The 26,578-nt window shown below is 37.2% G+C and overlaps 1 protein-coding gene across 2 annotated transcripts in view; it reads right to left on the bottom strand.

The window, feature by feature from the left end:
- The window catches only part of slc6a9 (solute carrier family 6 member 9), a 74,840-nt gene extending 51,695 nt beyond the window's left edge, over nt 1-23,145 (bottom strand). The window contains exon 1 of one of the 2 annotated variants that reach the window (XM_066691802.1): nt 23,068-23,145. The gene's annotated coding sequence lies outside the window, so the exon portion shown is untranslated. Of the gene's footprint in view, nt 1-15,066; nt 15,159-23,067 lie in introns of those variants that run through there. The other variant, XM_066691801.1, reaches the window with a different exon arrangement.
- Nucleotides 23,146-26,578: the final 3,433 nt, after the last annotated feature.

Here is a 26,578-nt window from a genome sequence, read left to right as displayed (position 1 = left end):
CATTCCAGTTTAATTTTTGACCACCTAAACCACTAAATAAAAGAAGCTTGAAAATAGATTGTTAATCAGATCAGTCTGAAGAAAAACTACATTATATTTAAGGTTTATGTAAACAAAGTCAATGTTAGTTATCACTGGGCTGTGCCGGTAAACGCTATGCCGCCTCACAGAGCTGTCATGCCCTCTCCACGGTGAAAAATCTTTTTTCATCAATACCAGCAATTTATTTTCTTTATATAAACCGGTGGTTTTTCTTCTTCAAAGAGTCCAATACATAATCTCATGATTCTCTTTCTATCTTTATCCATTTTCTATAACATCAAGTTGCGGACAGTTAAACAACTATGTGGGGCTACTTTATCATTATTCAACATATTGTAGAACACATTTGGGTAAAGTATTTCAACATTTTTCCTTATTATAGTCATCTTATTTTTATCATTGTAGGCTATTTTAGTTTTGTTTAAGTATTTAGTATTGTTATGATAGGACGGGACACTTTTTTGGGCTCCAGTTTATTTTTGTTTGTTTTGTTTGTTTGTTTTCCAGCTCCAATGCAATCATCGTCAAAGCCAGACAAAATCAATATGTTGGTATTTCTGGCACAGACACTAGCATAACTGAAAGAACAGGTTTGTAACAGATGTAACTGAGTAATTTACAGATCGTTCATTTACATATTTATTTGAATCTAAGACGTATATTTCAAATGTCAGGATTTCACATAATAAAATTCAATGGAGTCATTTGCACATCGCTTTTTTAAATAGTTATTTTATTCCGTTTGTGTGGATTACTTTTACTTGGTATTTGTGTAGTTCTGTTTAATTGAACAATAAAGCTGAATTGTAAAATGTATTTGAAGAGTTCCTACTTAAAGAATTTCGGAAAAACTCTCTCTCCCCCCGCCGCCCCCACCCCGGACAGTAATACCAGCCACCAAGGTAAATTCTGATACGATATATCGATTCTAAAAAATCGCTCACCGGCTCATTAATATTACTATTAATAATGACAAAAATATCACTAGATGAGGATTATCAACAAAAATATACTAGAATATGTTCAGTCATAAAATAGCTTATGTGGACAGGAGGAGAAGGTCCTTCATGATCTCGTATTTGCTTGATAAAATAAACAAGAGTCTTAGAGCCAAGTTACTTAGTAATATAAATATATTATTTATAGAAGTCTGTAATACAAGTCCAATGAGTTGTAGTATAATTAGATGTGTATCAAAATACTAAACAAATAGCAATCCATGTGCTACAAAAAAGGCATGTCAAGATTTTAACAACAAATGAGACAGTTATCTTTCATTACTAAAATACTTCCCAAGAGGGAGTGTTGGATATTGCATCACATATTAGAACTGCTGAAAACACAATAGGCCCTTGTGTGCAGTCACTCAGTTTATCCCTCCAACACTTGCATGTTGCTTAGTTTACTCCTTGAAAACTATTTTTAAAACATAGGTCTCACCTGGTCTTCCTGGACTCGAAAGCCACACAATCTTCAGTGCTCAGCTCTCAATTCAGAAATACTAGCTTACTCGCCACGTGTGCCATATGCGAGGGGGGTTAATTTCAAATACTTCCTGGTGACCAAAAAAGACCACTGCTTCTGCTCCATCTTGGATCTGATAGAGTTGTACTAAAGAGAAAAAAAATTAGCATCGGATCCGAGCTCTCTGATCAGCTCATTTTTTCGGGTTACAATGAAGAAATCGCAACAAAAAGGTGGACCTCCCAAGAGGAAGAAACTTTAGATTTTATGCATCATGAAAAGGAAGGGGTGTTAACAAGTCCAAAACTGAAAAACTAAAAAAAAAAAAAAAAAAGTCAACTCCTGCCCTGGACAGACTTTTCTGGACAAAAAAAAACATAATTCACAATGATTACCTTTTCTATACAATCAAACGCACATTGCTATGCATACAAAATTTCCCATTCTCAAAAATACAAGTTAAAGCACTGAATTCTCATTTGTAATATAGTTTGAAAGGATATATCGCATTTGTATGAGATTAAAAGACAAGACTTGTAGTAGTAGTCGAATGAGAAATGGCAGGAGGAGTGAATTTCAGGAGGAGTGAAGGTCAATCTGCAGGCCTACAAGGCTGAGAAAGACAGCGAGCCCACAAGGCCCGTATCAGCAGCTTCACTGTGATTTTTCAGTGTTTCTAATGTATGAAGAAATATCCCACACTCCCTGTTGGGAACTATTTTCTCGTTCAGATAACCAGGGTTTCATCCACAACCAAATGCTTAGTTCAGCTGTGGGAGAACTCATTCACATTTGTCCTTTCAGTTACATTTCTTATCAGCATTACTCAAATATTTTTCTAAGGTCTTGGGGTATTTACAGAATTGTATATTTGAATTTTTTCTTAGGCAATCACTTTGATGTTCAACTGTGAAATGGGGGAAGTCTGCCCTCAGTTTGACCATGGGGAAAATTGGTCTCCAGAGTCTCCTGTCAAAATCAAATATAGGAACATAAAATCTCCCTGTCAGCTAAACTGTAGGCCTTCATATAAAAGATCAGACACAGGAGTGCTTCCACAGGAGGGGGCATGCCTGGTTTCTTCTGATTTAATTTCTTTATTTGCCCCTCATACTTGCAATGGCCTTTGTGGGCGGCCCGCATCTGTGCTCCCACGATGGCCTGTGGAGAGCAGCTGTTTCCCACGTATCTGGGTCAGTGACGGCAGCCTTCAGGGTGTCTTTATAGCATTTACACTGCCTGCCACTGCACAGAGTATCAGTTTTTATCATCCCTGAAGATGACCATAGCTTGCTATACATCCTCCATACAGATAAACGGATATGTGCAAAGTCGCTGAGCTCTGCTCATGAAAGCCTTCTGGCACCTAAAGTTACCGATTGTGCACAGACATCACCAGTGGAAAGAGTCACCCCATCAAAATAAGATCAGAGGCTCACAACCATCAACAAGGGTCCTGATTATGTAAGTGAAGTAATTGTGATTTCTAGAAAAAAAAGCCCATTACACAGACCTCTTTAAATAGGGGAGTCAAGAGTATTCAGTCAGCAGAAAAGATCCCTGATGATTTCATTAAATAACTCCACTGACAGATGTGATTCACCCATTCAGAGTACATAACTGACCTTGTTTAAGTCTCCAAAGACTAGTAGCATTACAAAATTTCAGTCTGGACAGTGCACTGTAATAAAATGCATGACCGTTTCATGATAATAGGTTATAAACACCATTTGATACTTATTTTTCAAAAACAAACTAAGGTGCAAACGCAAACATGGCCAGTTTATAGAACACATCTATAAAAACACATGGAATGAATTTAATATAAGCAAACTATATTTCTACATTTAGTATTGTAGCCAAAATAAAGCGAGAGGTACTTCAAAAGCATCACTGTTGATCCGTGCAACTTCCATCTTTTCTAAACATCAAATGGCAACATTTATGCTGATGCTTCATTCACTGGTAGTTGTTCCCCCCAGACCCTGTCTAATCTTGTAAAAGGATTAGTGAAATTAGCGGTTAGTTCAGTAGCAGGCACTGTTCACATCGTTCATGTGCCTGGGAACAAGGTCTGTGAGTGACAGATGTGAATTCAGCTGCATGCCAGCCCAGACTATCTAACCAAGGCCACCATTTCAAATCAGTGTTTCAGATGTGGCAGGTAATATAAGTCAGGTTGAAAGGAAAAAAACACACAAAACACAGAAATTGTTTAAATCATTTTCAAATTAGAAACTCAAGTATTTTTGATTTTTGTGAAGACCTCCATCAAAACGTACGATCACTTCATTTCTAAGTGATGAATTACATAAGACTCTTGCAGTAAAACCCTCTGTGAATCAGACACTTTGCATCGAATCATTACCTACATAATTATTAAAATATGAACACTCCTAACTGCCATCTCGACCAAACCACACCCAGCTGCTTCCTAAACCCCCTAAACCCCCTCCAGGACTGGCTGGACCTCTCAGCCCCTGCTCAAGACACACCTGTAATAACTCAGTTTCTCAATTAAGGTAGGATTTAGGTGATGCAACATCATATTTTATTAAGTGCCCTTAATATGTTGAAGCTACTATGAGTAACGTATAGGTCTCTTTAAGTCTACTGTTTGGGCTTTGGTTGGGCAACAGTCTGTTTACTTGGGACTTGGTCAAATATTTAGCTTGTTTTTCTGTTAAAATCCTTTTGGAAAATGCATATTACTAGACTAGACAGACTAGTAAACATAACTCCCCTGGTTACTAACTAAAGCTATATCAACACTAGTGCCACACTTCAAAGACATTGCTTTTGCATATGTATAACACTGAAATGCACTGGCACCAATCAACAGTTTTAATATTTTTGATTTGCTTTATTTTGCCTGGAGAAGTGAAGACTAAATTATTTCTAGAACGTCCAGGTGGAGCTGAGGTAAGGACTGCATCACTCCAAACCTGGACTGGGAGAGATTATGCAAGCAGAGTCTTGCCTTCAGTTACTTAACTTATGTTATCCTAGTTGTGATAACACATCTACAGAAAATGGAGAGGGATGAAGGATTTAAACAAGGGCCTTCTAAGGGCCAGCCAAGCGCCACATAAACAAGAGGAGAACATAAAGCAAACATTATTCATGGTCTCTTAAAAATGACAATTTCCCCTGCAGAAACAATATTAAATATTCCCATGCCTCATGCTTCAGGACTGTCATGTTAAATAGAATGCATTTCTAGAACACAATTATGCATCATCTTAATCTAACACCTGGACACTTCATATTGCAGAGAGGCTTAGTCACAGAGAAGTCCACAGTCTTGGGATTGGTAGCCTAAATCAAGGTTTGTCCAAACAACTCTAGCAAGAGGTCACAATGGCAAGTAAATTGGTCAGTAGCAGCCAGCATCAGAATATAATCAGGTGGGGCACTTATCCTGTTGAACATGACCCAAGTTGTGTTGAAAAGCATTTTTTTGTTTATATTTCTGAACCAGAGACTTAAAGTCTCTAAGCTAAGCCAATAGTATTTTGCCTTTTCAGTCAGTTAGTTTACACTGAACTTTCTGAAAAGTATACAGTATCTTCCCAAATTCCAGTTTAGATGAACATCTAGTAAAGCTACCTCAAAGCTGATCTTGCATGCCTACTAGTAAGCTCTTATATACAATTTGATGCAAACAAACCAAAGTCAAACATGAAAAAATATATATAATGTGGGGACTTGATTCAAGTCTTCAACATCATGAAAGGCATCGACCACATCAAACCAGAGGAGCTTTTCCAGATCAGCAGGGACACACGCACCTGGGGACACAAATGGAAATTGTCCTTCAAGGCATTCAAGATGGAAAACAGGAGCCACTTCTTCACAAAGAGTCGTCACAATCTGGAACAAACTCCCCAGTGATGTGGCTGAAGCTGAAAATTTGGGAACATTTGAAAATAGACTGTATAGGATCCTTGGATCACTCAGTTATTAATGGACACCAAACTAGCACGATGAGTCGAATGGCCTCCTATTGTTTGTAAACTTTCTTATGTTCTTATAATCTCAGGAATCCTAACACATAAAAGTAATATATTTTTGATAACCTTGCATAAGCAGGGCAACTACAAAAAATTAAACCAGTTTTCGTGTGTGCAGGCTTGGTTTGTTTTGATTTGTATTTGTTTGTTTGATTCTTATTTAGGCATTTGAACCAAAGACCTGCTGGGTCAGAGTACAATTCTCTACAAGCTACATTACTGGCAATTTGTCAGTTTGGCCAGAAAACACAAACTGCTTGGTTCCACCGAACTGACTTAGAAGTGAACAGAATTTTCCTGTTTGGGTGTGAATACAGTTAAAGCTGCCAGATTTGGAAGAGTCTTGTATTCTATCCCATATACCAGATTTCAAAGTAATAATTTGCAAAGTTAAGTATCTTTCCAAAGTAAATATATACAGATATGCAATAATGAAGCATAATGCATAATGACATATTATCTAAGCAAGAATTCCTGTACAAAAACAAAGCTATGAAAAACACACTAGTAGTAAGAGGGCTTTGTCACAAATCCATGTCTATCAATGAAGATTAACTAGAGACAAACCTATATAATGAAGCATTTCACAAACATTTTGAAATGGTAAAATAAACAATACAAAGCAAAGAACTTGTTTGCAGCAAATGAATGAATGTCCCAAAGTTTGCCCCATCACAGTTTTGAGGTTTGTTTGTTTTGTTACACCAATTTTTGCTAGCAATACAGAGATGTACATCAGTCACAGAAATTATATTGCACGATACTCCACACACCCACTACTAACATGGGCTGTCCAAGAGGACACAACGTACACCAATTACAATTTACTAAAGCTACCTTTTGACTGCTCTGTGAACTGTTGTGCAAAGGTTACAAATTTACTTTACTCTCCTGTAGGATAGCATTTTACATTTTAACATGCTTCTTGCGTTACTTGTACTCATATTATTTTGATTTCCCCTTTGCTCCCTTCCCATAGACCTTGAGTATGACTTAAGATCTTGTCCACACTTAGCTTTTACTATCCAGGATGTAAGACCTCATTTATTGTATTCACTTGTGTAAATTGGAATTTGTAAAATGTATTGTGCTTTGAATTCCTTTGTATTATGTATATCTGAATTTGTAATGTTTGATGCTTTGTACTGAACTGTATTATTGCACTTTGTATTGCTCTTATGTTTTGTAAGTTGCCCTGGATAAGGGCATCTGCCAAGAAATAAATAATAATAATAATATTATTATTATTAATAATACGTTCTATAATTTAATTCCTGAAATTCAAGATTGAGTTTTTTTTAAAACAACAGACTGGCTATTCGTTTTTTAAATCAATATAAAAAATTAACTGCAAGTAGAAAATAAAACCCATATACCTTTGATATACACTGTACCTGGGCTTTCTCAAATACAAATCAATGATTCAAATGTCCAGATGACAGCACTGTGCAGAGAGACAGACAGACTCAAGTTCTTAGACATTACCAACCAGTTAGAAAACCACCCTGCTGAGTCTCTACTTAATCGTTATTAATCTAATTTCTTCTGCGTTTTGAAATCCAAGCAGCCAGACTGTTTTGGTATTTTGTGTTGTTTTAAATTTTTGGCACATGCCGTGGATACATTGCTGGTGTTTTTATGTGACGGGGTTGAATACTTGATGAGGGCTGCCGAATTACAGGCCTGAAAATATTCTCATACAGACATATAATCAGTAGAAAGAGTGGGCAGAAAAAGTCCCGCTGCCTGAAAGGGGGCATTTAGGATGTGTTTGCACCTACAGTAGTACATGAATCAGTAATTGATTAAGACATAATAAATGAGAGGAATGAGAGACTTATAAATACTATGGGGAGTGGACAATCTACTGACCATGCGGCAGCAACACTTACTCAGCAGACTTCCAGTAATAGTAGGAAGAGTATGCTACATATTGAAACTATGGCCATGTATGAGTAGTATGATCAAAGATTATACTAAAATCACATAGCTAGATGTAATAGTGAGAGCAATTATCAAACTTTGTAGTTCATTTTTAGTATACATCCATAAATATTTGATATCAATTAAGTTGACATGGTCGAAAATAAATGTCTCACGAGTTTCAAGATGGTTTGTGAGCACAAGTTCCTCATCAAACAAATAATATAGGTTAGAAAGTAAGATTTAGTGAACAGACATGTGTCCTTTACAAACATTGGTATTTATTTGTGACTGCATTTTATAAAATGTTAAAATAACTGTCTGCCAAATAACAGTTGGCAAGTTCAGCCTGGAGATAACTAGATTCCACTGATTTATGTTAATCAGGTTAAATGTATGTTTATCAGGCTTCTCCTACAGAATAGCACTGTTTTCTAGACATTGCCACAGGCGGACAACTAAAACATTGTTAGGATAAGATGTAAGGCTCAGTAAATAGGGCCTAGGGGAATAGTTACTACGTGAGGTTTAAATATATACTATTATTTGGAAAGGCAGAAATAACAAGATTTTACGAAGGAAATTATTAAGTACAGCTATAGGGACTACAAAAATAAACTACTTCTACAGTTTTAGGCTTATGCTGTATTCCAAATTAATTTAATAAATCATTTAAGGAATATGTATTAATTTCTTAACGTCCCTGCCAGGGGATCAACTTCCTTAGATGTTCCAAACGCCAAGACTTTAATGATTCCTGGAAATCACCTCATTAGACGTGAAGCTGACACCCATCCATTACAGAAGGTAATCCAGACTTTCAAGAGTGCTAAAACCCTGCTGAACAATGCCACCATTTTCTCCCAGATTAGACAACTGTACCAATGATGCATCTTCAACACTGCATTTGAATGTTTCTGCATTGGAGAAATACCCGCTGGACACTGTAGCCTCCCCACTTCTAATTATAGCACTTTTGGAAATTTCAATCACAGCTGGCATTGCACAAGCACACACAACCCCCTCCTCTCTCCCATAATGATATCCGTGAAGTTGATCTCACATTTTAACACTGGAAGGAACTAGCCTTTACTGAACTCTGGTCTCAGGTGACTACTATCAATGTAAATCTAATAAAGTAATAATTAATAAACAATTAAAAGCTGCTAGTCAAATATCAATACATCCCTTTAGACTAAGTTTAGATTACATGTTACTCAATGGCCTCTAAAATAGTTACACAATTACTTTCAATTGCTCAAGCATTGCTGATAACTTCCTGAATTAGTTTATGTACAGGGATGTTAGAAAATCAAAGATTTGTTTTGTATGGTCATGTCAAGTGGTGTGTGCACTTACTGATTACAGTGAAAATCACTGTACAGTGATTTCCTACGCCGATGTTACATCGGTGTACCTTGGTCCCGATGCCTTTGCTTTTCAGGTGTTAAACATACCACCCAGGATTTACTGAATTAAATAGTCAACTAAACTAAATTCATGACCCAGCTCCCTGGACCATGTTGGACCTTAATTTGTCAGTAGAGTCCTGCTGTGCGATCAAGATGCTCTGAAAATGATGCTCCGCGTCCCATAATGTCCAGCTGAGACTGGTTTCAAAACTTGCCAGCATCCGAGGTTGAAACTGTGCATGTTCAGCAAAGAGAAGGTCAGTTTGCTTGACAAAAGATACACATCCTTGGTGAATGCATCATTACATTACGACCTATAGCTTATTTGTAATGCACTGTACTTCAACAGAATCATTTGAACAATATTTTAGATCTGTAGCCATTTCTAGCAAGTGGGCTATCGATGTCTAAGTGTACCAGGAGGGGTCAGCATTTGGATGTGACCCATGATATGAAAATCGTAGGAAAAACATATACATAATAGAGACAACAGTAATCCAGGCAAAACATATTATTCTTTGGTTCCTATAAAGTTTGAACAGGTTTTTCAAGTGGAATCAGAGCCGATTAACAGAGTTCCACATCACTTCATGGGTGCATGTTTGAAGCAGCAAACAAGAAAACCTTCAGAGTAAAGATTAACTCACAAACAAACAATTCTGTTTTCTATTGCAAACTTCTCAAAGAATGCACAACTAGATGTGATGTGCTAACATCTTCAAAGAAAATCTCCTTTGCCATACACAGATTCCTGAAATGTGGAATTATGGTACAGTATATGGTATAATATCTTGCAGCCGCATGGTGAACTATAGTTAAAATCTGCGAACACTGAATGTTCCCCACAGGAGGACATTCCAAAGCATTTCTGGTAGATTGAGTCTGAGAACCCCATTGTCATCATTGCTTAATTCTCTTCAACAATGAATTTGGCAATGTTACAGTGTTCAATAGACCATGATTTTAATAATCATTTGACATATAATCTATTGTTCTTGTGCTAAAGGAAAAACATGTTTTAATCCCTTTTAAATCACTAGCTGTGCCCTCTGTCAATTATTTGGGAAGTAAACCCAATACCAAATGTTGAATTAATAAAAGTGAAATTGTATTTTAAAGATAATTGGTATAAAAAGTACCTTACAAAAAAGTGACATAACCCAAATAAAAAAATATACACCAAGGTAACTGATAAAAGACTATTTAGAAAGTATTTTATAGTAATTTCTTATTCATATCTGCGGCAGCTAAACATCCAAAGTATTGCAACTACATAGCTAGGGCAAAATACCATTTTACTTTGTTTTAACACATGATTGTGAACATTTTTCTCTGAATATTAGTGGTAAACTTGTTTTCATGATAGAAATTAAAAAAAAAAAACCCAGTTCCCAGAAGGTTGAAAATATTTTATTTTATATTTAATGTTTTTCCATTGAGAAAGTTAATGTCAGCTGAACATGTGTCCATTACCTGGTCTGTGAACACTCAAGAGAGAGCAAACGAAATGAATGTAGGCCTCACAGGGGGCATCAAACAGGCAGAGATTTCAAACACCAGGGGAAGGAATGCAGGCCACGTTGTGCAATGGGATGGGATGCAAGCCAGTTACATTCAGGGATACTTGCAAAACAGTTAAAGAAGATACCCTACTGTTACAAAATTATCATAGCAACAAACTTAAAACATGATCAACATGTTTGTGTGTTGTTATTTTTTTCCCCAGGTGAAACCGTAAAGGTGTGGTTTCAGTGGGAATACCCCATGGGACACTTTAAACCTCCTACAACCTTGAGCAGCTAACTTTTGCCCCCCAGAAATTAAGAATTACACTTCATAAAAAAGGAGAATACCTCGATTCAAAGTCATTTCTGGATCCTCCGGGTGAAGCTGGGTGAATGTGAAGGGCACAGCACAAGAATACTAAAATTCATTATTCCTTTCTTACTAGAAATATTTTAAGACAGAACAACAACAAATTAAGATCAATGTTACATTTTTTACATTTGCATTTTCCACACCTGAAATCCATACCCATTTGCAACTGGCTGAGTTGCCGTTTGGTGAATGTGCAGCCTGCGGTTGCTTCCTATCCACATTTAATTAGACATTGTGACAGCTTGTATATTAGCCACAAGGGAAAATAACATCTCAAATGTATACTGACACTGTCTTATTGCAGTTGAACCATCTTACATAATAGCCACTATTAAATGACAATTCAATTTCATCGAACTCTGCATATGAGACTCCAATGCACACATTGAGTTTAGATTTTCTGACATATTCAAAGCCTGTTTTTACATATATGGAAGAGACCTACTAGCCATTAAGGGCCAAGTGGTGGAGATCATTGAGAGTTATAAGTACATGGGGACTGTTATCAACAGTCAGTTGTGTTTTGATATTCATGCCAAGACATTGTATAAGAAGGGCCAACAACGATTGTTCTGTCTGAGAAAGCTGAGGTCTTTTAATGTTAATAAAACTATTATGATTATGTTTTATAAGGCCTTTACTGAGTCTGTACTTTGTTTTAGTATGGTTTGCTGGTTTGTGAATTTTGGAGTTAGGCATAAAAATGCATTATATCGAAGTGTTAGACAAATGTAGCGAGGTTAGAGGAGTCAATCTGGCACACTTGCTTGAACGGTTCAATAGACAGGCTCCAGGGAAAGCTCAGGTCATTCTTTCTGATGGTGAACATCCCCTACATTTAGAGTTTATTACCCTGCCCTCTAGCATCCAATTCAAGCTGCCTAAAATCAAGACCAGTAGGTTTTAAATATTCATACATTCCTTCAGCCACTGACTTGTTAAATGGAATGGATTACAGATAGTACCTTAAGTTATTATGGACTTGAGTTTTGCTTTGTTTGCCATTGTGAAATTGTATTGTATGCTGTATGTTGTTGTTTTTCGTATCATGCTGCAAATGATTTGCCTTTTGGGATTTACATAAATACAGAATAGCCCTAAATCAAATTAGATTAGAGCCAATCTACATGTAAAAGAGAAGGGGAATATTTAACAGTATAAGGCAAGTTGAAGCCACATCACAAGGTGGGAGACCCACAGTATTAAAGTTAATGATTAACATGAATTTGTCTTTCAGAATATTATAATACTGGTTCTCAGACAGTGTTATTATATTAAAAATAAAAAAAACGGATCGATAGATATAAAGCAGGATGTACTTCTTTCCACAAATGAAAACCACAAATTATGCTCTATCTTAATTGTGACTCCAGTATGATGTCCTTCTAGGATTTACTGGTACTTTGCAAAGTTAACAAACCAAAATAGACTATGAAATCTTATGTAATAGATTTAACTAGCCACTCAAACGAAACCACTTTGTACGGCAGATATCCATTAATTCATATTGAAGTGCACATTATTGGCTTTAAATGATTCACCAATGGCCTATTTACAAACCAATTGTTTTTTTCCAGTAGCACTGTAAATCTCTAATACAGCAGACTGTAGTTCGTGTTTCATTAGCAGTCTCTTGATTGTATAGTTTTCATTTCATTTGGCAGCCTTGTCTTCCTCATTGTTACATATGAGCCAGGGTTAATTATATAAAACTACATGCCTAGGTGCCCTTTCAGATTAACTGAAGAACTAGAAATGTCAGTTATTTTTAAATGTCTATACATTACTATATGCTATCTGAAGAAAGGAACATCTAATCAAATATCAGGAAACAGCAAAGGTATTTTCCAAACTGATAGGCTAGGTGCCAATTAAAGATTTTTGAAAACCAAAAATGAACTGTTCATATATAGGTGAGCAAAAGGAATAAAAAAATGAAATAAATCAAATGTCTCTGGGTTTTTAACAAAGATATGGTATCACAACACACCCAAAGATGTGTTTTGTGACAGGCATTTGCATTCTGCCATCATCTGTAAGCAGTTCATTTCAAATACAGAGCCACTAACCCACTGTCCCACCCCTGAGAATTCCTCACATCCAGTAGCAATTAATTTCAAGTGATCTTTTTTATTTTCCTTTTTTTGCAGATTCCATTATTTCCATGGATCTAGAAAAAGTCCACAAAAGGTGTATGGATCCACTGTGTCACTGAGCAACCTTGGGTCAGCATTTACAGGTTTGCCATCCGCCCATGACTATAACTTCGTAAAATAAAAATAAAATAAAAAAATATAAAGGGAAGATGGATTATTTCAGGTAACTCAGACATATGCAAGACAACTCAATTTGACTCTTAAGACACTCTCTCATCCATAGGGGTCCAGACCCATTGATGAGTTCAAAAGATTTATACTCTTATACTCTGGGATTGCAGGGCCATGAAGAAGTAAACATCTTATTAATGCATTAATGCATCAGTGTGGAGCAGCGGTTAGAGATCTGGACTCTGTGGTACCCTGGAGCAAGGTACTTTACCTAGAATGCATATAAAAATAATGATGTATTGTAACAGTTGTCGCCCTGGATAAGGATGCGTGCCTGTTTCGCCCATGTCTCCAGGCCTGGCACAGGGGGTTTTGCAGTAACTCTACTGAACAGTAACTTTGCAGTTCCAAATTGGTGGGCACCACAGGATGACAAGTAATCGGCCATTCTAAATTTGCAAACAAAGGTCAAGAGCTACTCATCTATTAAAAGCTTAGAGAGGTCACATGATCACTCCCAGGTGGTGATGGGAGTCCTGCGTGGACAGGCACTGCTGGAACTGGGTAGAAAGGAGTCACTTGGGTCAGTCCCAGAAAACACCCATTTGGTTCATATTACAGCTGACTTGACAATAATTTAATTGATCACTTAATTGAGCTAATTTGCTTTCTTTTTTTGTCTATGAAACAGCTATAGTCAGTTCAATTAAGTATTAAGAAACACCAAGCACAGCCAGAATAGAAACATATGACACAGGGGAACTCTAGGACCAGGTTTAAAGGCCTTACAGCCACTTTGACCTTAGAACACTCATGATAGAATGTTCGTGTACTTTCTAACATTCCGAAGATCATGTTTAGGTTATTCAGAAATATGTAAAAACCTGCCTCTCCACCAGACTGTCACTCATGCCAGCAAAAGGCGTGAGCATCCCGATCTAGGACATTATTCTTCAGACTTACAGTTGCTCGGAAAGGTTACCGAAGGACACTTTGACAAAACGCTGAGCTGGGTGGTCATCAGTCTGGCTGCTCATCAGCCCTGTTACTGACCTGGGGCTTGCAAGAGTCCAGACAATGTTGCAGTGTTCACTTCAGGATTCGGCAGTCCACGGCGGGTACAGAAAACACTGTCCTAACAGTAGGTCTACGAGGATGTGCAGGTCTTAATCAGTGCAGGGGTGCCAGTGCCAAGTCAGGTTGATTAACAAATAGTGATTCCTCTATTGTTGTGCACATGCCCAAATTAATTAAAACGTATTTGTACTGAATTCAATACCTCAAATACACTTATTGAATATGCTTGACCTATATTAAACTATGTATATACACACTGCACTGTGTAATGCTGTAAAACACATGTAGTCCAGCATATGTCTATTTGGGTGTATTTTATCATTCTCACCTTTGCTTCCGAGGTCTGATGCCAACCCCCTTCATCCACAAACATCAAGAACGGGTACTAACGAAACTAACAGGTTGAGTCAAGCCTTAATACGTCTTAGATTAACTTGTAATGTAGGGCGTATTAATGGAGCAGGATTTGTGTTGCAAAACAGTGAGTATCTGAGCCTCGGTGCACTAGCAGCAGCTGCCACGTGTTTCGTATCCGCAACATTGCAAGTAACAGCAGAGCCTGCAAACACTGTGAAGCTAAAATACTGCATGGCTTACTAATTACAGCAGCACGAAACTGCAAACCTTGAAAGCGTAAAGGCATATGTGTTGCATACTTAAAGAAACGACCTCACACACACACAAATACACCATCTATATAGGATCACGTATTTCGCAACGTAGCTTCGCACTCAAGTCGGTCGTATATTGCATTACACAAACAATGGAGAACTTGGACCTATCAGTGTCAGTCCGTGCCCACCATATGTGAAGGCAAAGTGTGTCAAAGACTAAGAGGGGTCTCTCGACATGCTTGCTAATTCCTGTTTAGAAGTTTTCCACAACTTGGTGTAGATGGAGGCGTGACCTGGAGTCAAAGAACTAGTAGTGCGACACCTACTCAGACTCTGATCCAAAATAAGGAGGTTTAGTAAATGTGTGTATCCTTACCATGTCTCTGTGCTCGCCCTGTTGTCTCGTAGGGAAACACTTGTGTCAGTGCTGGCTTAGATTGCATCACCTAGCAGCGTTTCCCTTTTCAAAACGTAGGACCTCCTCGCAGTTTACCGCCCCTCCTTTCTTCTCTGTAACTCGACAGGCCTTTCTGAGCCCCTCCTTCAACTCAATCCCTCCCTTTTTACGCCACAGTCTGTTTACTGTGTGAAAACCCAAAGAAAGCCGGTTGCCTATGAGGAGGACCCTGATGAAAGCGCAGCCTCGCATTGCATGCATTTCAGTGTACGGTATCAACGTAATGCAGAGTGCACAGCGGATGGGCTGCTTTTGCAAGAAACTGCACGCTGTTGAAAGGAAATCTACCCACCTGCCTGAATGCACACTACCAGTCCTCACGTATGGCTGTGAGACCTGGCCACTTACTGCAAACATGATTCAGAAGCTGCGGACAACACAGGGGAGCATGGGAAGATGTGTGCTTGGAATAATAAGAGATAAAGGAAGAAAGGAATGGACCCAAGAACAAAATCTGCAACATCATTGAAAGAGTGGAAATGTTCAAATGGCAATGGGCCGGACACACGGCGAGAATAACAATTCAAAGATGGGCAAAGGAAGTTGTTGAATGGATAGCAAGAGATGGAAAAAGACCTACAAGACGACCACATAAAAGATGGGAAGATGAAATCGTACACTTTGCAGGGGTGACCTGGAAAAGAGACGCTGTAGATCGAAGCAAGTGGAAAGCATCTTGGGGAGCCTTCATCCAGCAGTGGATCGATATGGGCTGATACTGATATATATGGAAGAATTTCATAAAATTGATTCTGGTTATATTGTTAAACAGCACCATTTGCTGTGAGAATAGGATCTTCAGAGAGTGAACATATCTAGAGGATATGGAATAGAAAATATTGCGTTTGTCTATATATATATATATATATATATATATATATATATATATATATATATATATATGTGCATATGTGTGTGTATATATGTAAATCTCAGTAAAAACTATTAATTGCAATGATAATCATGTCTACACAGTGTATAAATAAAGACTATACAATGAAACAAATAGGCTTAATATGAATGGGCTTCATGCTTTGTGCTACATATTGCAAGACATCACCAGATCTACATATCCTAGCGGTCTCCACTGCTCTATGTAATCCACATGTAGGCTGCCAAGAAGGGATAATAAATGTCTAGACTTCAGGTACATTTCCATTTCTGAAAACCAACAGGGATGCGTATGAGGACATGAGGCAAATGTTATTTGTAACACGTTGCACATTATTTATTGCTGTCTATGTGTTTTGATGTACTTTTTGGGATATATGTTACATTGTGTCCATTTCTATTATTGTTAATTGTCTAAAAATAACTATATATATATATATATATATATATATATATATACACTCACCTAAAGGATTATTAGGAACACCATACTAATACTGTGTTTGACCCCCTTTCGCCTTCAGAACTGCCTTAATTCTACGTGGCATTGATTCAACAAGGTGCTGAAAGCATTCTTTAGAAATGTTGGCCCATATTGATAGGAGAGCATCTTGCAGTTGATGGAGATTTGTGGGATGCACATCCAGGGCACGAAGCTCCCGTTCCACCACATCCCAAAGATGCTCTATTGGGTTGAGATCTGGTGACTGTGGGGGCCAGTTGAGTACAGTGAACTCATTGTCATGTTCAAGAAACCAATTTGAAATGATTCGACCTTTGTGACATGGTGCATTATCCTGCTGGAAGTAGCCATCAGAGGATGGGTACATGGTGGTCATAAAGGGATGGACATAGTCAGAAACAATGCTCAGGTAGGCCGTGGCATTTAAACGATGCCCAATTGGCACTAAGGGGCCTAAAGTGTGCCAAGAAAACATCCCCCACACCATTACACCACCACCACCAGCCTGCACAGTGGTAACAAGGCATGATGGATCCATGTTCTCATTCTGTTTACGCCAAATTCTGACTCTACCATCTGAATGTCTCAACAGAAATTGAGGCTCATCAGACCAGGCAACATTTTTCCAGTCTTCAACTGTCCAATTTTGGTGAGCTTGTGCAAATTGTAGCCTCTTTTTCCTATTTGTAGTGGAGATGAGTGGTACCCGGTGGGGTCTTCTGCTGTTGTAGCCCATCCGGCTCAAGGTTGTACGTGTTGTGGCTTCACAAATGCTTTGCTGCATACCTCGGTTGTAACGAGTGGTTATTTCAGTCAAAGTTGCTCTTCTATCAGCTTGAATCAGTCGGCCCATTCTCCTCTGACCTCTAGCATCAACAAGGCATTTTCGCCCACAGGACTGCCGCATACTGGATGTTTTTCCCTTTTCACACCATTCTTTGTAAACCCTAGAAATGGTTGTGCGTGAAAATCCCAGTAACTGAGCAGATTGTGAAATACTCAAACCGGCCCGTCTGGCACCAACAACCATGCCACGCTCAAAATTGCTTAAATCACCTTTCTTTCCCTTTCAGACATTCAGTTTGGAGTTCAGAAGATTGTCTTGACCAGGACCACACCCCTAAATGCATCGAAGCAACTGCCATGTGATTGGTTGGTTAGATAATTGCATTAATGAGAAATTGAACAGGTGTTCCTAATAATCCTTTAGGTGAGTGTATATATATATATATATATATATATATTTTTTTTTTTTTATTATTATTATTATTATTATTTTTTTTTTAAATCAACTTCATCCCTTAATACTTTTGTTTTTCAGAAAGAGGTACACAAGTCATTACTTACATGAAAACTGAAATCCCCTTGTTGAATGTAGTGCAAGTTGAATGTAGTGCAAAGGAAGATAAATAAATAAATAGATACAATATTCTAGTCTGACCAAAATCATGCATAAAGCCCACTGCTCTTGCTGTTAATCATCAGAGATCTTCCACCTCTAACCCTGTGGTGGAAACATGCCTGTATCTTTCCATTCTGTTTGGCCTTGCAAGGCTCAATAAAGTCACTGGAAACGTGCAGTTGCAGGAATGTAGTTCTGGGCATGCTTCATGACCATCCTGGGAAAGAAAATTTAAGTTTTCCCCAAGGCTCTCTTCCACGTCCTAATTACGAATTGGGTAGTTTTGGGGAGAAAGTTGAATGGCACATCTGCAGTCCATGTCTTTGTGTTTGCAGTCCATCCCTTGGCTCAGTAAAGAGCTCGGTCAGGGCTGCTGGTCTGTGGAGTCGTTTAACTTTAACCTCTGCCCAATGCTACATTCGGATTCTCCAAGAGGGTCTCTCTGTGGCAGTTGCATTGTAATCTGTGCAAAGCAGGTGGTCACTTGTGGAATTTGTGGAATTTTGGAATAAACACAGTGCATTGTGTATTTAATGAGTAACCTGTCCTACACTATAGCCAATGGGTGATCTATACTTAGAGCTGTGGAAAGTTGTGTTTATATATATAACTATTCATTTCTTAGCAGATGCCCTTATCCAGGGCGACTTACAAAATATAAGCGCAATACAAAGTGCAAAAATACAGTTCAGTTCAAGGCATAAAACATATTACAAATTGCTATTTAAATAATACAGTGTAATTCAAAGCATAATACATTTTACAAATTCCAATTTACTCAAGTGTATACAATATTTATATATATATACGTAATAACGGTACAAGGGAAAATCCATGCTAAAATGTGATAAAATAATGGCAAAATCATGGTAAACATGTACATTTTTGTTAAAATCATGGTCAAATAATGGTAACATGCAAGATAACAAGTAGCATGCAGAATAATTAGATCACTGAACAGTTTTAGTTATTTAGCTGAAGTCTAAAAAACAGCTGTGACTCCATAACATCTAGTCCACAATCTTGAGCTGTATGGGTTAGATTAACCTCCCTCTTCCACTGCAGTACAGTATGTGCTACTCTGCAGAAGTGATTACTTCGGCAGACAAAAAAAAATGAAAAGAAAAATGCTATAGTATGTCATTTGTGCAAATAACTTTAAATAAGTACACATGAAATAAGAAACCAAAGTCTCTGGTGAGACCAAACTGACATTGGCCAGTTCTCCTTATATTTTGTTTAATGTGGACATTATACAACAACGAAGAAGAAGAAGAAGAAGAAGAAGAAGAAGAAGAAGAAGAAGAAGAAGAAGAAGAAGAAGAAGAAGAAGAAGAAGAAGAAGAAGAAGAAGAAGAAGAAGAAGAAGAAGAAGAAGAAGAAGAAGAAGAAGAAGAAGAAGAAGAAGAAGAAGAAGAAGAAGAAGAAGAAGAAGAAGAAATTCACTGACATTAAATAAAATCTAAAACAAATATCTCTTCAGTTCCCATTAAATGCTGTCAGGGATTTTGGTCTTTTATAAGCATCTTGATTGTGGCTGCTTCTCCCAATTGCTCTGGACAGCTATGCTTCATTTAGTTCATTTTCCTCCTTCCTGCTCATGAGTCTCTAGGAGATCATGATAGTAATGACTGCTAATGTTAATTCATTGTTAATTCATTGTGAATAAAATGTTTAAATAACAAAATAATCTTATTGGATGGACCATGCAACTGGTCTCTCATTATTTTAATTTGACTCACCAATTGCTGTTGCCTAAAGAGAATAGTTAGTCAAAATATTTTTTTGAGCCAATGAAAAAAGCATAACAGCTCAGGTGGGCTTTAAGGATAAAATATAAATTATGAAATAAGGTTATGTCAAAGTAAGCATTGGAAGGTGGTGTGAAACTGGTTTAGCAATTCATCGTTGATATGCCAAAATAATATACAATGGACAGAAAGTATGAACTACTAATTTGTCTTTTTTATTTTGTATTCAAAATCCTATGAACAGGAGATCTTGTAATAAAAGGTGATAAAACTCCACAATCGAACCTCAGTAATAGAGACACTATAGGTCAGTCTGGGCAGTAATAGTCACTCCTGGTATTTGAGCCACAGATTTGAAGGAAATACAGGTGACTTAAAGGACTCTATTGCTAAAGACTCTATAGCTAGAGTTAGGGACAGCAAAAATGTAGACATATTATTATCACGTTAATATCACGTGAAATCTGACAGGTATTGTATTTGATTAATAAGGTATCACTGTATCAATATTGCTGACAGCAGGCAAAACACAGTGTGCTGATGTCTGAAGTCTGTGCCATGCCGCTTCAAGGAACTGTTTCATATGGGTGACAGATGATTGTTATGTAATTACATTCCAAAAGGATAAAGCAAGAACGGTCATATATATACACAGTGCCTTGCAAAAGAATTCAGAGCCTCTAAAAGTTTTTACATTTTGTTGTTGTAAAGCTTGCAGTCATTACATTTTGAAGTAGGAATTCATATGTATAGAAGTAAATAGAAAATTAATATGTAATACAAATTCATGATTGCATAAGTATTCAAACCCTTTCTCTGTGTAAATCTAAATTAATTCAGGCGCACAAAATGACCTTCACAAGCCACACAATTAGTTGAATGTCCTCAGTCTGTGTGCAGTAATAGTGGTGCTCATGATTTCAGAATAGAAACCCCCGTATCTGTGAGGTTCCTTGGTCAGGTGATGAATTTAAAGCAAAGACTCAACCACGAAGACCAAGGAGCTTTCAAAACAAGTCAGGGATCATATCATTGAAAGGCACAGGTCAGAGAACAGTACACAACAAATCGATGTCTCTGAATATCCCTGTGAGCTCAGTCTACTCAATCATCAATAAATGGATGGTGCATTTTACCACCCAGACACTGCCTAGGTCAGGCCGTCCCTCCAAACTGAGCAGCCGGGCACGGAGGAAAATGGGGGGATGCCACTGTGAGGCCAACGACAGCTTTGAAAGAGTTACAGAGTCCAATGGCTGAGATGGGAGAAAATGTATCCAACAATATACAGAACACTTCGCGAAACTGTCCTGTATGGTAGGGTGGCAAGACAGAAGCCACTAAAAATCTGCCATCTCAAAGCACCTGAGTGATCTGGCAAAAATGTGGCCAAAGGTGTTGTGGTTGGAACATTTTGGTCTAAATGCTAAGTCGATTGGCATAGACTCAACACAGCACATCTCCCAGTTGACACCATACCAGCAGTCAAGAATGGTGGTGGCATTATCATGCTAAGGGGATGCTTCTTCTCAGCAGGGACTGGAAAGTTTGTTAGGATAGAAGGAAAAAATGATGGAGCAAAGTACACGCAAATACTAGAGAAAAAACTGTTTCAATCTGGTACAGACATAAAACTGAGTCAGAATTACACATTTCAGCAGGACAAAGATCGAAAGCACACGCCAAAGCTACACTGGAGTAGCTAAAGAATAAGAAAGTGAACGTCCTTGAATGGTCCAGTCAAAATCCTGACTTGAATCCTAACAGAACATTTGAGGAAAGATCTGACAACTGCTGTCCATAAGTGATCCACAAGCAACTTGAGAGAGCTTGGCCAAATCCATAACACACAAGACCCACTGCTCTTGTGTTCAACCAGCTGCAACACCTTAGCACAATACTTATCAAAATAAAACACCCAAAACAGTGGTGTCTTCAAAATAATCTATGGAGCCATGCCCATTGATATGACGTGAGACTGCTTGACACAAAAACCCAATCAGACATCTAAACAACGCCATATCATCTAGCAGATGGTTGTGGCTGTTTTTACAAATAATCCCCCATTTTGTTAATTTGATTGTGGATTTAATTCATCCAATTCATAAAGTATTTTCAAGGAATCCATTTAATATAAAGATATGCCCCTAATTGTGTGTCCTAAATTCACATCCTCTTAATTTCCATTTGTCATTCGGAGCCTATTTCCTTCTTAACACTGAAATAGTCCTGCAGATAAATTTGCCAGTACTATTCAAAATTGTGAATACTTGTATCAAGTCCTCTAGTCACATTCTCTGCTCCAGATTGAAATATTCCCCCTAAATCATTCCAAATGTACACAAAAGACCATGTGTGGGAAAATGTATAGTGTCACAAATGATCACACTACCAAAAGTATAACATACAATCTAAACAATAATGTTTAACTACACCACTTCTGATCTAAATTAATATCTTATCTAGAATTGGCATGTTAAGAATTCCTGCCTGGTCCAGATTATATCTCTATTTTTTTAGTCTCTCCTCCCCGGTGGTCACATGGTCATGGATTTTCTAAATGTATTTATTTATTTATTTATTTATTTATTAGTAAACGCCTTTATCCAGGGCAACTTAAAGCTTACTTTATTTCAAAGCACTACAAAAGTGCAGTAGTACAATAAGTACACAATTATATAAGCATACATCCTAGAACAATGAGCTAACAAGTGCAGACATAAGACAACAGCTAAATGCTAAATTGATGAACTGACAAGATGTTCCCATATGTGTTCTTCTACAGGGTTTATAACCAGACCCTTAAAGGCCATAGAGGAGAATGATTTTTACAACCATTTCCTGCTGTAGTGGAATTGTTTTAATTCATGTAACAGACTATTCTACATAACTGAAATCCAGCACATGGCTAGCACACCAACCAACTTATCAGTTGAAAACAGCCGAGTTCCAAGAAATGGATAGGCCTCCCAAACAATTCAGTCAGCTAATAGGTTGGAATTCACTAATGTGTTATTTTTGCTTTGTGCAAATATCTGAATGTTTATCTTTCTGTTTTGTACAACATGTTTTCTTTTTCCCTATTTTTGATCAAGGCCACATCCAAGAAAAAAAAGGCAAAACTAAAACTCCCCCCTAATAAATGCAAAACAATTGAGAGAATCACGTAGTGTAGATTGCACACACATTATACATTTAATTACAATTTTCAAATATTTCTAGTACCACATTTCCCTGAATATTTATAGTAAGAATATGTCTTACTATGTAGCTACTTCTAAAAGTTAGCTTTTATTTGAAGGGGACAAATTCAGAAAACTGTATTTATATTGTTGCAGGAAAACAATGAACAATGGAAAATTAAAAATTGCTATAGAGGATGTAGCTGCCAACCCATGGCAAATAAGACTTACCCTGCATGTTCTGTACCACCTCTGCTTACATTAAATACATATATCCTATTCCTTACTGGAGTCGTTACACATCATCTTTCACCGAGTTCAAACCAAAAGTAAAAGAAAAGAGAAAAAATGTAAACAGTGAGATAGAGATAACGAGAATGTTGGCTTGACTTGATCCAACACAGTTGAAATATGAAGGTAAAGGAATTTAATAGTTGTGCAAGAAATTGAATTTGATTCAAAGATAGTGATCTTGGACTGTGTTACACAATGCAGATTGTTTTAAATTAAAACTATAAAAGACCCACCTAGTGTCAAATACTACCTGGTATATTTTTCAACATTTTTATTCAAGGAAAACTCCAATAAGGTACAAAAGGTTATGTATAGTAAAGAAAGCATATAATCATAAAAAATATATTTGAAGGCTGCTTTGTTTTTCAAATCCAGAATTCATGAGGTTAAATATTCAGCACAATTATTTATTTTTTTACAATAAAACTCACATCATTCAAATTCTTTCACGTTTGGAGGAAAAAAAAAAGTTGTTTTTATATATAGCATTTATAATTTATAGAATTATGTATTAGTGAGGGTTGCTTCATATATTTTAAAAGTAAATTTAATCCTTCCTTTGAGGAAAACCTCAATGCAGAATGAAATACAATTTGAAAATATGCTGCGTAGAATCCGAATGACACTCAATAGTGCCGTACAGTAGACACAAGAGCAAAATCACAAGGAAAGACTGCCCCCCTGTGGTAGTGACTTGTATATTGTGAAATAATACACTCCTTCCATATAACAATTGTCAAACGTATTCAAGCACCAGTGAAATTTAAACTAATCGCATTCACACACAAAAAAGCTTAAAAACAAAAAAACAATTGATCAAGTACATACTCTGAGGCTATGCTTCACACACAAACGCATACACACACATAGGTTGAGCATACAGAATCAAATATTAAAACATCTGTATTTATGTTTGTGTCATCATGTGAGCATAGAATTGCATTTCCTGCTGGGTGGGCCAAAGTCCTCTCACCGAGACCGGGCCTGTTACAGCTGATAACTCCTCACACTGTTCAGTAGTTTCTACACAGCCAAAGTCACAAGTGTGTCTTAGCAGTCTTATTGACATTCTGTGAAATGCACTAACATGTACGTTGTGTATTTTGGAAAACATGTAACATAATACAGGGATAATGAGTTCCCAGGATGCACTTTTAGATGGCGAATGCAATTACTAACAATTGCCCTGAAAGGATGATACATTTTTATATATTTAAGTTTAGTGTAATTCTGAAGCAAACTGTCCATATGTAAACCTTTGATTGGGGTTAGACATCATGATACCTGAGATAGAGAACTCTCCTGAGTATACCAATATGTAAAGAGGAAACTTACACTGGCCTTTCAAGCTTGAGAGCAACATTTTCTCAGATTTTCTGAAAGTAAGGGAGAAAACAAAAGTGCCAGTAAAGCAAGGATACATATATAGGAGATATAGTATAGTAGATACAGAAAAGAAAGAAAAAAAAGATGGGTCAACTATAAAAATGTTATATCCTGTATCATCATAAGATATTTAAATGATGTCTTTAAATTCCATAATCATAATACTAAATCATAATCACACCCTACAGTGTAAGTATGACAGGAAGCTGCCCGCTATGGTAAGGTAAAGTATTTTGTATAAGAATGTTATTTTTAAAAGTAAATATGATTATACCTTTAAAAATACATATGGCACAAAAGGCATCTGCTTTAGCTTTAAATTACTTTTAAATAGTTGTAATTTTGAACGTGTGTATGTCAATGGGGTAAATAGGTAGTGAATAGAATAGTACACTTATTCTTTGATTGAATAACTGAATAAATGAATAAATATCCACTAAGTGTACCTTTACTAATTGCCCTGGTGGGGGCGGTAATGACTCACACAAGCAGACTAATCTGGAAAGAAATCTGCAGACTCACGGCAGTGTTCGTAATATTTGGCAGTGTCTCTTTCTGCAACGTTAGATAATGAATAAACGGACTCAAAACTATCCCATTACCCCCTTGCCTCCTGGTGAGATTAAAGTCTGTTCCTTGAAAGAAAGGACAGTTTGATAAATGATGCTTCGTTAGAACTCTGACAGCAGTGTGAATTACAGAGAGGCTTCCATTTAGGTCACAAGAATTCGCACTAACTTAATCTGTGTAGGGGAGTTTGATAATCACACCTTTCAAGTCCTAAACGACGAAGATGAAAGCTGTTTCAAAACATGACGTGTGTGTGTGTGTGTCCTTAATTTCTTTCCAACTTAATTTACATTTGTTTATACACTTATTACAATTACAATTGTACAATTTATATATACACTGTGTGTGTCTATGTGTACACATGTATATTTAACGTAATAGAACAGTAGTAGGTAATCAAGAGATGTCAACGGCTTCAAAAAGCTCCCATTTGTATCGTAAATGTACTCTTCACTAGACAAATATTGATGGGGTAAACATGTTGTCGTGGCACCTTTTGACATAAGGCATCAATATGCTTGCGTATTAGTAAGGTTAGCAAATTCAGGCCTTGCAGCCCATTCTTATCACTGAATGTTTATGAGAGAATCACATGCAGTGGGTTTACCAGGGATAGCGCAGAGTTTATATTCAGTGATTGGTCAGGTTATTGGCAGAAATGCAATACTCAAATCCCTTTCCCTGGTTGTGTTTCACAGGCTGTGAGCTGGGGTACCAGATATACAAATGCATCCTGCTTGGAAGGATGAGGAAAATGCAAACATCCCTCATGATGCATTTGGTATAAGTTAGTTCCTTTACAGACCACCACCTGTGACCATACACTTCACTCAGAAGGGAGTGCATTAAAACTCTTACATGGCTGGCCAACCACTAGATAGAAAACAGATTTTCTTAAAAAATATCAGCAAACCTGTTAACCTGTTAACCTATTTTGTTTGTTTGTTTGTTTTTAAAGCTCAGTCAAGAATGCACAGAATGCCTGTTCTGATATTACAATATGGAAACTAGATGCTGACTTACATGAGGCAAAGCCAGTAAAAGAATCGAACAAGTAGTTTCACAATAAAACACACATCAGGTTCAAACACCTGATCAGAAGATAGTTAATCAGAATGTGTGACAATAGATAAGACCGTAAGAAAAACAAACTTTGGCCTACCCTCCGAATCACCAATTACAATTTTAATATTAGATAGTGGCTTATGCCAACCTTTTGCCAAGTACTGTTTAACATTTCTAATTGGCATGAAGGACAAAGTTTGGATGTGGTCCAGATCTAACAAAGCTTAATTTTATATTAAGCTATATTGCTATTGTATTAAGATTAGTTTCTCCTACAGCATATTAGTGATGACTAAGAAAACATTTGATAAAATGTTACTTTCGCCCCCCAACAGGAAATACACATGCTCCTTCTACAAAACTATAGTTTTAGTTTGTTGTAAGTTGACTTGGGGAAATGAAAAGCAGGAAATTATAAAACTGAAAG

The sequence above is a fragment of the Amia ocellicauda genome, chromosome 19, assembly GCF_036373705.1.
Source record: "Amia ocellicauda isolate fAmiCal2 chromosome 19, fAmiCal2.hap1, whole genome shotgun sequence".
NCBI classification, from domain to species: domain Eukaryota; kingdom Metazoa; phylum Chordata; class Actinopteri; order Amiiformes; family Amiidae; genus Amia; species Amia ocellicauda.
This window is presented reverse-complemented; position numbering and strand designations above follow the sequence as displayed.